The sequence below is a fragment of the Panthera leo genome, chromosome C1 (genome assembly GCF_018350215.1).
Source record: "Panthera leo isolate Ple1 chromosome C1, P.leo_Ple1_pat1.1, whole genome shotgun sequence".
NCBI lineage: Eukaryota > Metazoa > Chordata > Mammalia > Carnivora > Felidae > Panthera > Panthera leo.
Genome location: NC_056686.1, coordinates 90,786,084 through 90,799,662, shown reverse-complemented (window position 1 = coordinate 90,799,662; position 13,579 = coordinate 90,786,084). Strand labels below are relative to the sequence as shown.

The following is a 13,579-nucleotide window of genomic DNA, read 5'->3' as shown; positions in this document are numbered from 1 at the left end:
TGCGCGCCGCGGCTCCGCGCGCTGCCTCCTCAAGGCGCTTCGCAAAGTTCCTCGCCCACCCGGAGCCTCCCTCCCGCCTGTGGATCGCAAGGGCGGGGTGGGGGGGAGGAGGCGGAGGGCGGGAGGGAGCCCGGGGTTGGGGGTTGGGGGAGAGGGGCCAAGAAGAGACGCGCGGGTCTCCGGAGGAGGGGGACGCCGGCTGCACTTACCGTGTGGCCCGCTTGCCCTTGCGCCGGCCGGGAGCCGACCGACGGCGCGGGGCGGCGGCCCTGCCCAGCCGGGTGCGCCTCGGGCGGCGGCCGCAGCAGCGTAGCCCGCGGGCGGCGCACGGGCGGGCGGCGGCAGCTCCCGCCGAGCCTCCTCCCGGGCGCGTGGGGACCGAGAGGGGTGGGGTGTGGACCTGAGCCGCCGCCGCCGCCGCAGCAGCAGCCCCGGGGTCCCGCTCGCGCCCGGCCCGCCGTGGGAGAGGACTCTGCGGACCCCCAGCCCCGCGCCGGCCCGCCACTCCCCGCCGCTTAATTACCTTGGTCGCGGGCCCCAGAGGGGGAGCCTCCTGTGCGTCGCCCCCTCTCGGAGCCCTCACCGAGAGGGGGAATTCCTTTCCGTTGACGTCCTCTTCCGAAATGCAAAAGATCAGTGACTTTGACAGGTAGATGAGGGGGAGGGAGCAGGGGTGGGCGGAGAGGAAGAGAGGATGAGAAAGGTGCCTCTCCCTCCAAAAATATAGTGATATTAATAATGAAATCGCAGCCTTCGGGAGGTCTTGCCAGCCCAGTTCCCCGCTTGCCGGCTCTCCTCCGCTCCTCCTCGCGCCACTGCCTCTGCCACTTCTCGCCTTAAACTTTTACTGGGGGATTTTTTTTTTTTTTCTATTTCTATTTTTTTTCTCTCTCTTTTTTTTTTTTTTTTTGTATTTTTTTTTTTTTTTTTTTTTTTTTTTTTTTTTTTTTCAGCTGCAGGACGATTTCCTGATTCCTGGGGATCAGAACCAGCGGCCGGGCGGTTCTACCCCGCTTGGCACAGCTTTCATTTTATTTCAGATGAAGACGTTGAGCTTAGTCAGAAGGGACATAAATCAGGACAATTAGCATTGGCGCCAAGAAGATCCTCTAGTAACAATTTCGCCCGGGCTTCCTTCGCGCATTCCTCCACTCAAGTCAGAAATGTCACTGCACATAGCGTTGATGGCTGTGAGACGCGACGCACCCAAAGTCCATTTGATGAAATATACATGGCCCACGACGCTTCTGGATTGCGGTTCCCGGGCTCCCCGCCCCCGCCCGCGGCGCCTGGCCGGAGCGGCTCCGAGCGGGCAGCAAGCTCTCAGCAAACTTAGGGGTGCGTGCAAATTAAAGAGTGAGCGTGAGGGCCGGTGAAGAGAGAGAGAAAGAAGCGAGCCCCGGGAAGCCGCAGCCCTCAGAGGGGTGGCTCGAACGTTTCACTTAAAAGCAGATCTTCTGCAACTGCCAGCAAGTGGAAGGATTGCAAACCTTACGCTACCTCGAGACCTGGGCGCTCCGAGCGGTCCTAACTCCGTCCCGCTCGCTGTTGCTGCGGCTGCTCCGCCGCCCGTGCCGCCGCTCCACGACCTCCCAGCGCTGAGGCTCTGAGACCACCCTTCACCTCCCCACCCCCAGCTCGCCCACGGAAGCGCCCTTTCCAGTAACTCTTCACGTACCATCCACTCGAGCCCCCGCCCGTCCCATCCCTCGCTGCTCCTTCTCCTCCCCCAAACCGTTCCTTAAGCGCACCCCTCGCCCCTAGCAGGGATCCCTATTGAGCTTTTCAACCAACAATTCCCTGGCCCTGCCAGCGGCCCCTACAGCGCCAGCCTTGAACCTCCTCATTTAGAAATCCATTCCCCTTTGGAAAGTTGAAGTTCAAAAGAAAGCTTGTCAGATCTCCTTGCCTTTCCCGAGAAAAACGCAAATACCCCGACCCCAAGACTTCATTCCCCACCAGTGGGGGCTCAGACTTACCTGAAATCACTCTTAGCTACAAGCTAACGTCAAAAAATAAAATAAATACAAAATCCAGACTTAGATAGGGAGACACTTTAATTAGAAAGAAAGACTATTGCAATATAGAGAGAGCTCTGATCTCAGAAATCTGTAAGCATCTCAAAGCCAAACAAAAAAAGGCTTGATACGGTTAAGGGGAATACGTGGCAAGGGAAAGTTGGGCAGAGGAGAGGAAGTAGACCGAAGGCATGACTGACCTGCGGGGTTTGACAAGAATGCGTCTCTGTGGTCCACGGATTTGGGGAGTAAGCAAACAAGGAAACATGTTGTGCATTTTAGTGCTTGCTCAGATTTGCAGGCAAGCTAACGTTCAGGGTTGGGTGGGGAGGAGAGAAGCCTGACTCAAGTTCAGTCAAGGCAGAGCAGAGGGTAAGAAAGGGGTATCTGTGAGCACTTGGGTCACTAACTACACACCCAACTATGAAGGCACAGAGCTAAGAGCAGAGAGATCACTTTTCTGCAATGGCTGGGGGGTGGGTGTGTCAGAAGAGTGTTAGCGGGAGAAGTTTTTTGAACTGAGCCTGTAACCAGACCCTCTTTGGCCCTCAAGCAGCCAGAAAGGAGGCAGGAACCCCAGGCATCCAGCCCCTAGACCGTCTAACAGGGAGAGGTCACAGTGAATCCTCCTTCCCTTGACTTTCTCCAGTGCCTGAATCTTGTGTTTTCCTTGCTTTCCTTCTCCCCGCCTCTATTCTTAAGCACTGACATTGCCAAAAGGGATTACCTAATGGGTGAAACTCTTTAAAGGCATGCTTAGACAGTGGCCATTTCCTGGCTCTTCATTCAGTCCCTGTCTATGCTCCTCCAGGATTGAAATATACTGATTATATGGAGATACTATTCACCATTGCACCCTTCCTGACAGGCTCCAGGAAACTAGAACCTTCAGGGAAGCCAGTAGGAGTTAAGAAACAACACCCACAGTGGTGCTCTCACTTCTCACAGCTCCCCCCCACCTTTCTCAACACTGAATACAAACAGCTCTCAGCCTTACCTCTCCCTCTTGTTCTTTCCACTCAAGCCAAGAAAACCCCTTCTGAGTTTCCATCCCCAGTGTTGTCTGATATTTTAAGGTCCTTTTCTGGGAAAAAGTAAAGAAAATTTATCCATGTAGAGATTAGGAAATTCCCTCCTGGGATATATGAAGATCTTTGTGATATTGGCTCCCAACCTGGAGAAACGTTCCTTTCCAGATGTCAAAGTCTCAGAACTAAACCCCTTCCCCTCTTGCTTTACTAAGACCCTCTCTCATCGTCAAGGCTCCTTTAACTACGAGGCACACACCAGTCCCAGAAGAATGTATTTGTAGGGGGACCCTTTCCAGTTAAGTAGCCTCTTCTGCTCCAGGAATGGGAGAGTCTTCCAGAGGTGAATTTTTTTTTTTTCCCAAACATCTGCTCTGATCTTTTCACAGGCTCAGTAAATCACCAGTTTTAAACATGTGGATTTAAACTTTGGCCAGGAAATCAGAATCGTCAGAGGAGACTTTTCAACATTAAAATCCCTTCCTCTCCAGATCATGATCCCTCCTCTAGTGGAGATGGAGTGGGAAGGACCTTATCTCCAAAAAAGTACTTTGGGTGGATCTGATATACTCCCTCAAACAGAGAACCCTTGAATTTATCTATCAAAAGAGCTTTCCTGAATGTATCTTTGCACATTTGTTTATATAATACAATCAGATATTTACTTTAGATATATTACAATTGTATTATATAATACAATCAAAAATTTACTTTAGATATATTCTTGGCATCAGAGAAAATAAGTTAGGGCATACTTACTTTTCCTACCATCCTTTGCCTTCTCCACCTACATATATATTTAACTTTCTTTGGAAAGAACGATTTTTCTGTTTTTATTTAACCTTTCGACTCTACTTTTTTTTTTTTTTCCTCTCTCCTTTAGAAAAGAATTGTTTGATCTTTCAGTTCTCCAGCTTCAGATCTCTGGCAGATTTCCGTGCATTCCTCATTCTTCAACTTAGATTTTCATTTATTTGTAATCCCATTAGGTCTCTAACTATTGTTCATCTTGCTAGGTTATTAGCTTCTTAAAAACCTTCTTTTTAGAGATTTGGCAAGGCTGTTCAATTACTTGTAACGTCAACATGCCAAACTGGTAGTAGTGACATATTTGCAATATATCTAGTCCAAAAAGATATGTGTCTTCTTATAAGTACTCTAAAGTACTTAACATAAAGTAGGTATAAGATCAAGATTCGTTTCAGGTGTGAATAATTTTGCCCATTTTCAGGATTCAGCCATAGCCTCCTTGGTAACAGGAACTAACTCCCACTATGTTAAATTAAGACTTCCATGTCCGAAATACCCAAATCAGGGACAAGTTCTGTGTGGCCAATTGTGTACTACGTGATAGATGTTTTTTATAACTGCTGCTTGTGTCCCAGTAGAAACATCCTAGCAGTTGTAAAACCTTTAGTTGTTTCTTGCCTCCACTCTGTGCTCGGGGACATGTTTTATTACAAAGCCATTAGCAGTGTAGTTTTGACAGGTTTTGAAGTTACTTACCTAACAGGATTTTTTAATGCTTAAATATTTTGACATTTAAACCTCTCACAAGCCCTAACCATCTGGTCTGGGCTCTATCACTGGACTATATTGGCACTTTCCTGCTGTTGTAGGTGTTCCAAGTACACTTACCTTCAAACTTTAAATTTACAAATCCAACGTATCCAAGTATCAAGCATGCCCAGCATAGATATATCAGCAATCTCATTTAGGTTTTCTGAGGACTGATAGTATACCAAAGGGCATATTGTTTAATGTAAGAAAACACACATATTTACTGTGCTACTGATTCTAGAACATGAAGAATAGCAGATGGTATAAGCTATTGATAGTTAATGACTAGTGCAGGGAACGTGACCTTTGATATCCATGTGCTTTCTAATATATGGCACAGTATCAAATGCTCTGGAAATAATAAAATAAACTGCTTGGTTAGGGTAATATAAAAATTTAACAAAATGTAGAATCTGATATTTTTTTTTAGGAGAAAGCATTCTAACCTAAACGATAACTGTTTTTAGTCAAATATTTCATGTCTTTTTTCTATTTTGACTTTCCAGACCTAGAAGTGTTTGAGGGAGAATAGATTTCTTATTTTTGTTTACCTAATATCACCCATAAGAAATCACTTCTTTTTTTTTTTAATTTGAGAGAGACTGCATGCAAGAGGGGCAGAAGAGAGAGAGAGAATCTCAAGCAGGCTCCATGCCTAGCTTGGAGCCTGAGGCAGGACTCGATCCCACAACTCTGGATCATGACCTGAGCCAAAATCAGGAGTCGGGCGCTCAACTGACTGAGACTTCTAGGTGCCCCACTTCTTAGTTTTTATGCTTTCAGAGTCTATTACATTAGATGTTTTTATCCAACCAGTAAAATCTGTCAAAGTCATGACAACTTGAATTTTTTTTAACCTATTTCAGTGTTTTTGAGACTCAGAACACATAGTCAATATTTGTTAAACAGTTTTTCTGAGGCTACAAAAAGAGGGCATCCCACCAGCAAGTTTGGATAATGCTATGGTCTGAACAAACTCAGGGTCTATGAGCTTGTATTTTGTTGTAGTTTGTCTGTCTAAGATCATAAATTTACTTCTTGAAAAAAAGGAGATCTTGCAATTTATCTAGTGTGCTGGCTGGAAAATTCATCTCAAAAATCAACAGCTGTGCAGATTTCTTCAAATGTAATTTTCATATTTTCAGTTATTTTTCAACAACAAAATCAGGATCCTTTTCAAATTGAGAAAGAAAATATATGGAGGAAGACTGAGTAACACTCTTTGCCTAATTTAGAGATCTTTCCATCAACTCCATCTCAATGGTTCTTCTCTCCAATTCAATACATATTGATGGAACCCACACCACCTTCGAGGAACTGTATTAGGTGCTGGAGGCAATGCAAAGCTCTCAAGACAAAGTGTAGACTATCATGTTGGGAAAACAGAGTTGGATTAATTGTAACGTGCATTTTTAATGTTATACTACAGATTGCTAAAAGCAAATGTAGTTGTAATGGTCAAGTCTGGAGACTCTTTTTGTACCCAAAATGGGACAAACATGCACACAACTCAGATGATGGCGTCAGCAATCTCTAAGAGGCCATTGGCCCAAACTAGATTAGAGTGTAGACTGGTTTAGCAGCCTCTGCAAGAGGTTCCTGGACTCTCATACAAATGCAATAATGGCTGAGCCAAAATTCATTGACCCACTGCAGTCAAAATATCCATGATGAAAGAAATTCCAATAATAGAAAAACAGTAGACAAGGAAGAGAAATCTAAGATCACAGGGTGCCATTGGTTTGAGTTATACTCTATCCAGATGTTTCTCCCCACTTTTCTTGACTCCCTGCTTCTGGGTTTAGTTTCAGGTTTACTGTTCTGAAATGATTACCTTGGTTGCTGTTTTTATCAGCTTTATGGCTCCCATCCTTTAGCTTCTATGCTGAATGGAGGCAGTGGACATAAGCTGGTGTTGGCTTCTGGTGAGTAACATGGATTTGTGCCAAGCGGCCTTTACTTTGGCAAGAAGGCTCCCTCTCCTACAGAAGATGACTAATTCTCTTAAATTCTGCCTCTATTTGTAATGGAGAAGAATGAAATCAGAGGCATTGTGAATTCTCTTCTTTCTCCCATAAGCCAGGAAGAAAACTCAATTATCAGTTCTCCAAACTGTGAAATTCCATAGAAAATAACACAACTGTAAGATAGCTATGATATCATAAGAATTCTTTCTTGTCCCCCTCTCTCTTCCTTTTTCCTTATTCTCAAACATGAATTTAACACCTACCATGTGCTAGGGACTACATTAGAAATGATAAGATGAATAAGGCAGTCTCTGTCATAGTTTACAATCAATGAGAGAAAACAAATTTGTAAACTACCAATGTGATACTACTACAGGAGCTGAAATTGAATCCACAGGGAGCAGGTGAACCCCAAAGGAAAATACCATATGATTCTTCTTGGAGAATCCAGGGAAAAGCTAGGTAGATTAAGTGGTGTATGATCTACAAAGAGCCTCAAGAGATGTGTAGTGTTCACCCAGCAGACAAGGGAGCAAAAAATGCTTCTGACCAGGAAGCAGGGGGTGGGGTGCAAAGTCAGGAGTCCTAACCCAATAGGGCATTTTTTTTTTTGTCAGTAGTTTGGTATGATTGAAGCTCACTGCCCCACACAGATAGCCTTTGAGGTGCATGCTTACAAGCTTTCGACCCTGAAAATCCGTAACAAGACTTGAGAACAATAGGAGAGAAAATCAAATGAGAGGAAGTATCTTATATTATTTAGGCTGAGACTATGAACACGCTGATAATTTACCATTACCGACCACAGAAATGGCAACTTTATGTGTCAATCTTGCGGGACCAAGAACTTCCCATTCATTTTTCTGTAACCTCTGTGAAGGCAAGAGCATAATCTAAAACAAAAAAATAATTTTTAAAGCTTCTGTATTTGCTTTTGGAGTACATTATATGCCTCTTTTTGGCAGGAGATCTACTTTCCTAATGAGGTTTTTGTGCTTAGATTGGTATTAAAATTAGTCAGATTTCCCTGAGTAAGCACTGAGAGCGGGAGAACAGGGCTGCAGAGCAGACTGGTGACCAGGAAACCCAAGGTTCAACGATGTAACCAGGGATAAGCTACACATGAGTAATGGAAGTTGACTAATTAGTAATTATAGATACCAATTGAGCCTTAGATGAAAGAACCAACCCCCAATCATTCCACCATGGTTTACATTTTTGCAATCCTAAATAAGTGTATTTCAAATTCCTGTTGGGGAATAACTATTTTTTCAAAAATAAAGGGGAAGAAAATAAAACAAGCTAGAAAAAGACGCTAACATTCAAGAAATTTAGACATCATTATGCATAATGGAAAAAAAGAGCAACAAATTGCTATTTACGTGAACCAGTTCTTGTCTAAATCAAAGTAGAATTCAGGTTTTTTTTCTTTTTTGGTGAAGATGGGACCGTTAATCAAGCTTTTTACTATTTATGATTAGAAAGTCAGGAGGTGTATTGATGAGGAAAAAATGAATAATCTATTTTTGTTTTTTTACCTGCCATATTCCCAATTACCTTCTGCATCTATAAATCTTAGTTTTCTTGATATCTATGTAAAATGAGACTTAAAAAAATTACCCCTCTCCTCAGCCACTTCCCTGAAACTATATTTTCCCCAACTAGTAATCTGAAGGCTGAGTTTGCAATGAAGAAAGAGAGCTAGACTGTTAGTTACTGTATATCATGGTATACACACCACTGTTAAATGTTGCAGTTATCCTCATATTAAGAACCGATTGAGGGGTGCTTGGCTGGCCTAGTCCATAGAGCATACTACTCTTTTTTTTTTTTTAATGTTAATTTATTTTTGAAAGAGAGAGAGAGACAGAGCTCAAGAGGGGTAGGGCCAAGAGAGAGAGGGAGACACAGAATCCGAAGCAGGCTCCAGGCTCCAAGCTGTCAGCATAGAGCCCAATGTGGGGCTCGAACTCACAAACCATGAGATCATGACCTGAGCCGAAGTCGGACATTTAACCGACTGAGCCACCCAGGTGCCCCAAAACATACTACTCTTAATGTCAGGGTTGTGAGTTCAAGCCGAACATTAGCATGGAATCTATTTAAAATTAAAAAAATTTTTTGATTAATAGACAAAGATTGCTGAATGTTCATAGTTCATTTAAGCATTGAGAAACAGAAGCCCAAACTTCGGCAATAGAAAATCTGAGACTGATATATATATGTGAGTTTAGCTTAAAACTATTATATGTTTGGATCCTTCAAATAATTTTTTTCAGAAAGTCCACTAAGATATAGTGTCAGTCTGGGTGCCTGGGTGGCTCAGTTGACTCAGCATCCAACTTTTGATTTTGGCTCAGGTCATGATCTCATAGTTGTGAGATCAAGCCCTGTGTGGGCTCTTAACTGGGCATGGAGCCTGCTTAAGATTCTCTCTCTCCTTCTTCCTCTGTCCCTCTTCCCCACTCATGCACGCTATCTCTCTCAGAAAAGAAAAAAAAAAAAAAAAAAAAAGGAAAGAAAGAAAGAAAGAAGAAAAAGATGTAATGCTAAGTAGCATTGGACCAGGAGGAGACCAAAACCTTCCTAAGACACTTTTTGCTGTGATAATTTGCATAAGTCACTTTACTTCTCTACACCTTAACTACGTAATCTGTAAAATGAGGAAGCTGATTTAGATGAATCTAAGGGAGTAGTTGCTAAAATGGGCTTCGTGGACTTCGTGCCTTAACATAACTTTGGGGCTTTCTATAAGGCAGGTCCTGAATCAGCACCTCGATAGGTGATTTTTATTTAAGCATATTAAGTTTCAAGGATCACTACTAGCCTAAGGTTTCTTCTAGCATTTGCATTTTGAGTCTTCCTTTGAGGTTGGGCTTAATTTAAATGAAAGCTGAGACAAAAATAAATGTATCCTTCAGATTCTTGGATAATAGAATAGGAATTTTGATTTCTAAAATATTTTTTTACACTTCTATACAAACGTCTATGTATTAGAATTAAGTGGGGTATATGTTTGATTCCCTGCAAGATTAGATGGAATGAAGGCCAAAGACTTTGAAACCATATTGTTAGGAAAGGAAGAAATCAAGCATTTGCTACATAATACAGTTCATTTGTAACCATGCTAACTGAGGCCCAATTTCTGGAACATATGTATTAGCTATAAGCTGCCATAAATCTCTCCTAGAGGTATATTCCTCAACTTGTAAACATCAGTTCTTTGAAACCTACCATGAGATCTAGTCATGAGGTGTTAAAAGCTTTTTTAAACATTTTATTAAGGCTGAGTTTCTTCAAAATCAGTCAGTGATTATTGGACTTTCTTTACCAGCAGTAACTAATACATGTATACAAAATGTCCTAATGAATTATTACCATCAGCTTCCATAAAAGTCAGAACTTCCAAAACAGTTTAATTAAAAACTTAACAAACTGTATATAAGGATGTGCATACATTATGCGTATGTATACATTTTCTGTGTATTTGAGTCAAAGTCATTCTGAAATATAGTAGGATGTATTGATAAATCCTTGAAGACCAGCATTCAAGTCCTTATTACATTGCTTAACAGTTGCATGGCCTTAGGTAGCTGACTTAATCTTTCTGGGCCTCTCTTTCCTTGGCTATAAAATGGGAATAATGTTGAGTATCTTATAATACTGTTATGAAGAATAAATATATTTGGTTAAAAAACACTTTGTAAATGTTAACTATTATTTACTTCTCATATTATAGGACTGAAACTTCCATTATTAATGTCAAGATTAACTTATTTATTAGACAAGATTTTTGGGAGGCCATCTGAGTCTAACACTGTACCAAATAACCTGGAAAGTAAATATAGAAGAAACACACACTGTAATTTTTGTGCCTAAGGCACTGAAATTTTACTTGAGGATTTCACAGAGCAATATCACTGAGTGAAGGATAAAAACTGAGGTACATATTTTAAAAACTGACTAAAAATGAATAAAATTGGTCTTCAAAGATCAAAGAATGTTTTATGGGAAGGGAGGTAGAAAGGTAAGAAGACCTTTTAGGGTTTGGATGGGTAAATGATAGAAGGAATTTCATCAGGGGACTGAACAAGAGCAAAGGCAGCTGAACCAGGAAAGTCAAGCCATTTCCAGGAAATGGCAGAGAAGCAAATTACTTGGAAGTAAGGTATTATTTGAGGGAATTGTGGGTATCTGCTTAGAATTTAGGTGGGAGGACCATGGGTCAATGTTCCTTGAATCCCCAGTGAAGAGTTTTAAAATTTATCCAGAAGATGTTATACAGCAGTTAAGACTTCTGAGCGGGCAGTTGTAGGGGTGGGGGGAGACCCCCTGGGTGGGTCAGTTGGTTAAGCGTCCAACTTCGGCTCAGGTCATGATCTCAGGGTCTGTGATTTCAAGACCCGCGTGGGGGTCTGTGCTGATAACTCAGAGCCTGGAGCCTGCTTCTGATTCTGTGTCTCCCTCTCTCTCTGCTCCTACCCCACTTGTACTTTGTCTCTCTCTCTCTATCAAAAATAAATAAACATAAAAAAAAAAAAATTGAGAGTTCTGAGCAGGGTAGACCCATGAATAATATGGCAGGATTCTTTATATATGTATGAATTTATCTGGATATCAATCAGAGCAGGGAGATACTAAAAACAGGGAGAGCAAATAAGAGGCAGACAATGATTTGGTAGCTGTAAAATAGAAAAGCAAAAGTGGATATGTGAGGCAATGCTGAGATTATTGACACAAATTATTTATTAAAAAATAATTTTAAGCTAACCGATTATTTTGCATCAGAAAATGAAAATAATTCAATAGAACCCTTATATTTTCATTTCTCTTCAAATGTTCAAAATGCACACACCTTTCCTTCATTCAACCAAATATGTGTTGAATGCATAAGACAGGCATTGTTCTAGAAGTTTGGGATTCAGTGGTGAGCCAAATAAAGATAAGACTCATAGCCTTATATTCTAGTTTGGGGATCCAAGTGATATAAACAACAAATATAATACGTTATCTACTATCTTTGAAAGAGAAAAATATATGGAAACAAGGAAAGTAGATTAGGACATGAGAGTGATATGTTGAGGGTGAGTTGTACAGTGAAATAGAGTGGTCATCACAGACCTGCAAAGGTGATGTCGAGCACAGCATTAGGGAGGAAAGAGAATGAGTCTTACAGAGAGTTGGAGGAAGACTGTTTCAGGAAGAGGAAGCAACCAGTGAAAAAGCCCTTCACCTCCCTGGCATGTTGGAAGAGGCCAGCATGATTGCTTTTAAAGTCTGACAATTTACAGCAAATCACATTAATTCATATTTTTGCAATTCTTTGAGACTTAGCCATACTTGTACTGTTTTAACTGTGTAACACAGCCCTCTACAGCAATTTTGAGCCTTTAGGGAAAATTATTTTATTTATATATAAAATATGTATAAATAATAAAATTATTATTATTTACATATTATATATATGTATATAAACCATGGAGAACAGTCCTTTTCACACTTGATGTCAGTTACCATTATTATTTTTTATTAAATCTTATATGATTTCTGTATGGTGATTTCATTTCTGTAGTTTTCTGGAAAGTGGTTTTTAAACTCCCTTGCCCATTTTTAAATTTGTGCTACCACCATATTTCAGAGAGGATTTAAGGCTACTTACAAGAATACATAAAATATGACCCCCCAAAAAGAGCAGAAACAAAGGAATGGGGAATAGGGCTTAAAATGGATGACACAGTGTCCATGAATATAAGGTTTTCCCTAAGCTGACTCGTGGACAATGAACACGGAAAAAAATCTCATAACCTAATTGACCATATCTATGAGATTTAAAAAAACACAACTAGATATACCATAGAAAAATATAACTGTTCTTTTTAATAAGACCGGGCATGCATTTTTCCTAGGGGTCCTGAAAAAAGAGGATACGTGATGAAATAACATTTTTTACAACATCCTTGCCAATGATATGAATAGAGAGGAAAGAATGTTTCATAGGAAAGGCAGTTTAATTCAAGACTTCAATTGATTATCCTGAGCACCTCTGGGAAAGGTAGGGCATACACATGAAATAATATTTGTTTTAGCAAAAAAGAATCTCATTTTCTCACTTAGGATGTCACATAACTATGTGTTTACAAACTCAACAAATTACGTCTCTGTCCCTTGTTCCATATTAAGATCCTGAAATCAAACCAGGGAACCTGGGATGGGATTTCTTGTTTTGTTACACACCTTTATAGGAATGCTAAAGAATAAGAGACTGGAACATTTTGTCTGGGATGCTGGTAATCCTCTGAACCGGCAAACCACAGAACCTAGAAACCATAACGTCTCAACCAGTGGAGTGCTTCCTTGTCTCACAGTCCCATTTTCCCAAATTTGTTAAATCTAGGGTGTGGGAAATATTAAGTATCATTCATGTATGTGGCCAGGAAGGAACAACCCATTAACACTTCAGAATAATCAGAAAATAGTATCAGTAGCTGTAGAGTTGATGCAGAGCAGCAGTAAGATAAATTTCAGAAATTAAGACCCCCTACCCACTATCAAACTCTTACAAGTTGTTTTGAGGCTGTAGAAAATCTTCTCAGTGATATTAGAGCATGCATTTGATATGGTGCCCATTACATATCTGTCATGATTTATAATGTTTGCCTCACTATCATCTCTTAATTATATTTCATGGATTAGATTTATGTGAGAATCTCTACTCCCTGACCACAATGAGGGCACAGAAGACCACTTGGATATGTAAGAGAATATTGAACGAACAAGCAGGAAATTCCGATGAACCTGGTTTCAGGTCAGAGAATGACAACACACAGAAAGTACTCCAAGCTTCTGTGAGCCCAAAGGTGAAGAAAAGTTATCTCAGATGGCTCCCTGTCTGATCTTCACAAATACAAGTTATCTGAAATAATGCATAGCATATGGAGATCTTCACACCTTTGACAACTAACCATGAGTCGTGGTTTGTGGTACCACTACAAACCAGTAAAGGGCA

The 13,579-nt window shown here is 41.2% G+C and overlaps 1 protein-coding gene across 2 annotated transcripts in view; it reads right to left on the bottom strand.

Moving 5' to 3' along the window:
• Positions 1–13,579, bottom strand: part of NTNG1 (netrin G1) — a 386,331-nt gene that overhangs the window by 331,156 nt on the left and 41,596 nt on the right. Inside the window, exon 1 of one of the 2 annotated variants that reach the window (XM_042953169.1) lies at positions 524–918. The exons of the other annotated variant lie outside the window; for it this stretch is intronic. The gene's annotated coding sequence lies outside the window, so the exon portion shown is untranslated. Of the gene's footprint in view, positions 1–523; positions 919–13,579 lie in introns of those variants that run through there. 2 annotated transcript variants of the gene reach the window in all.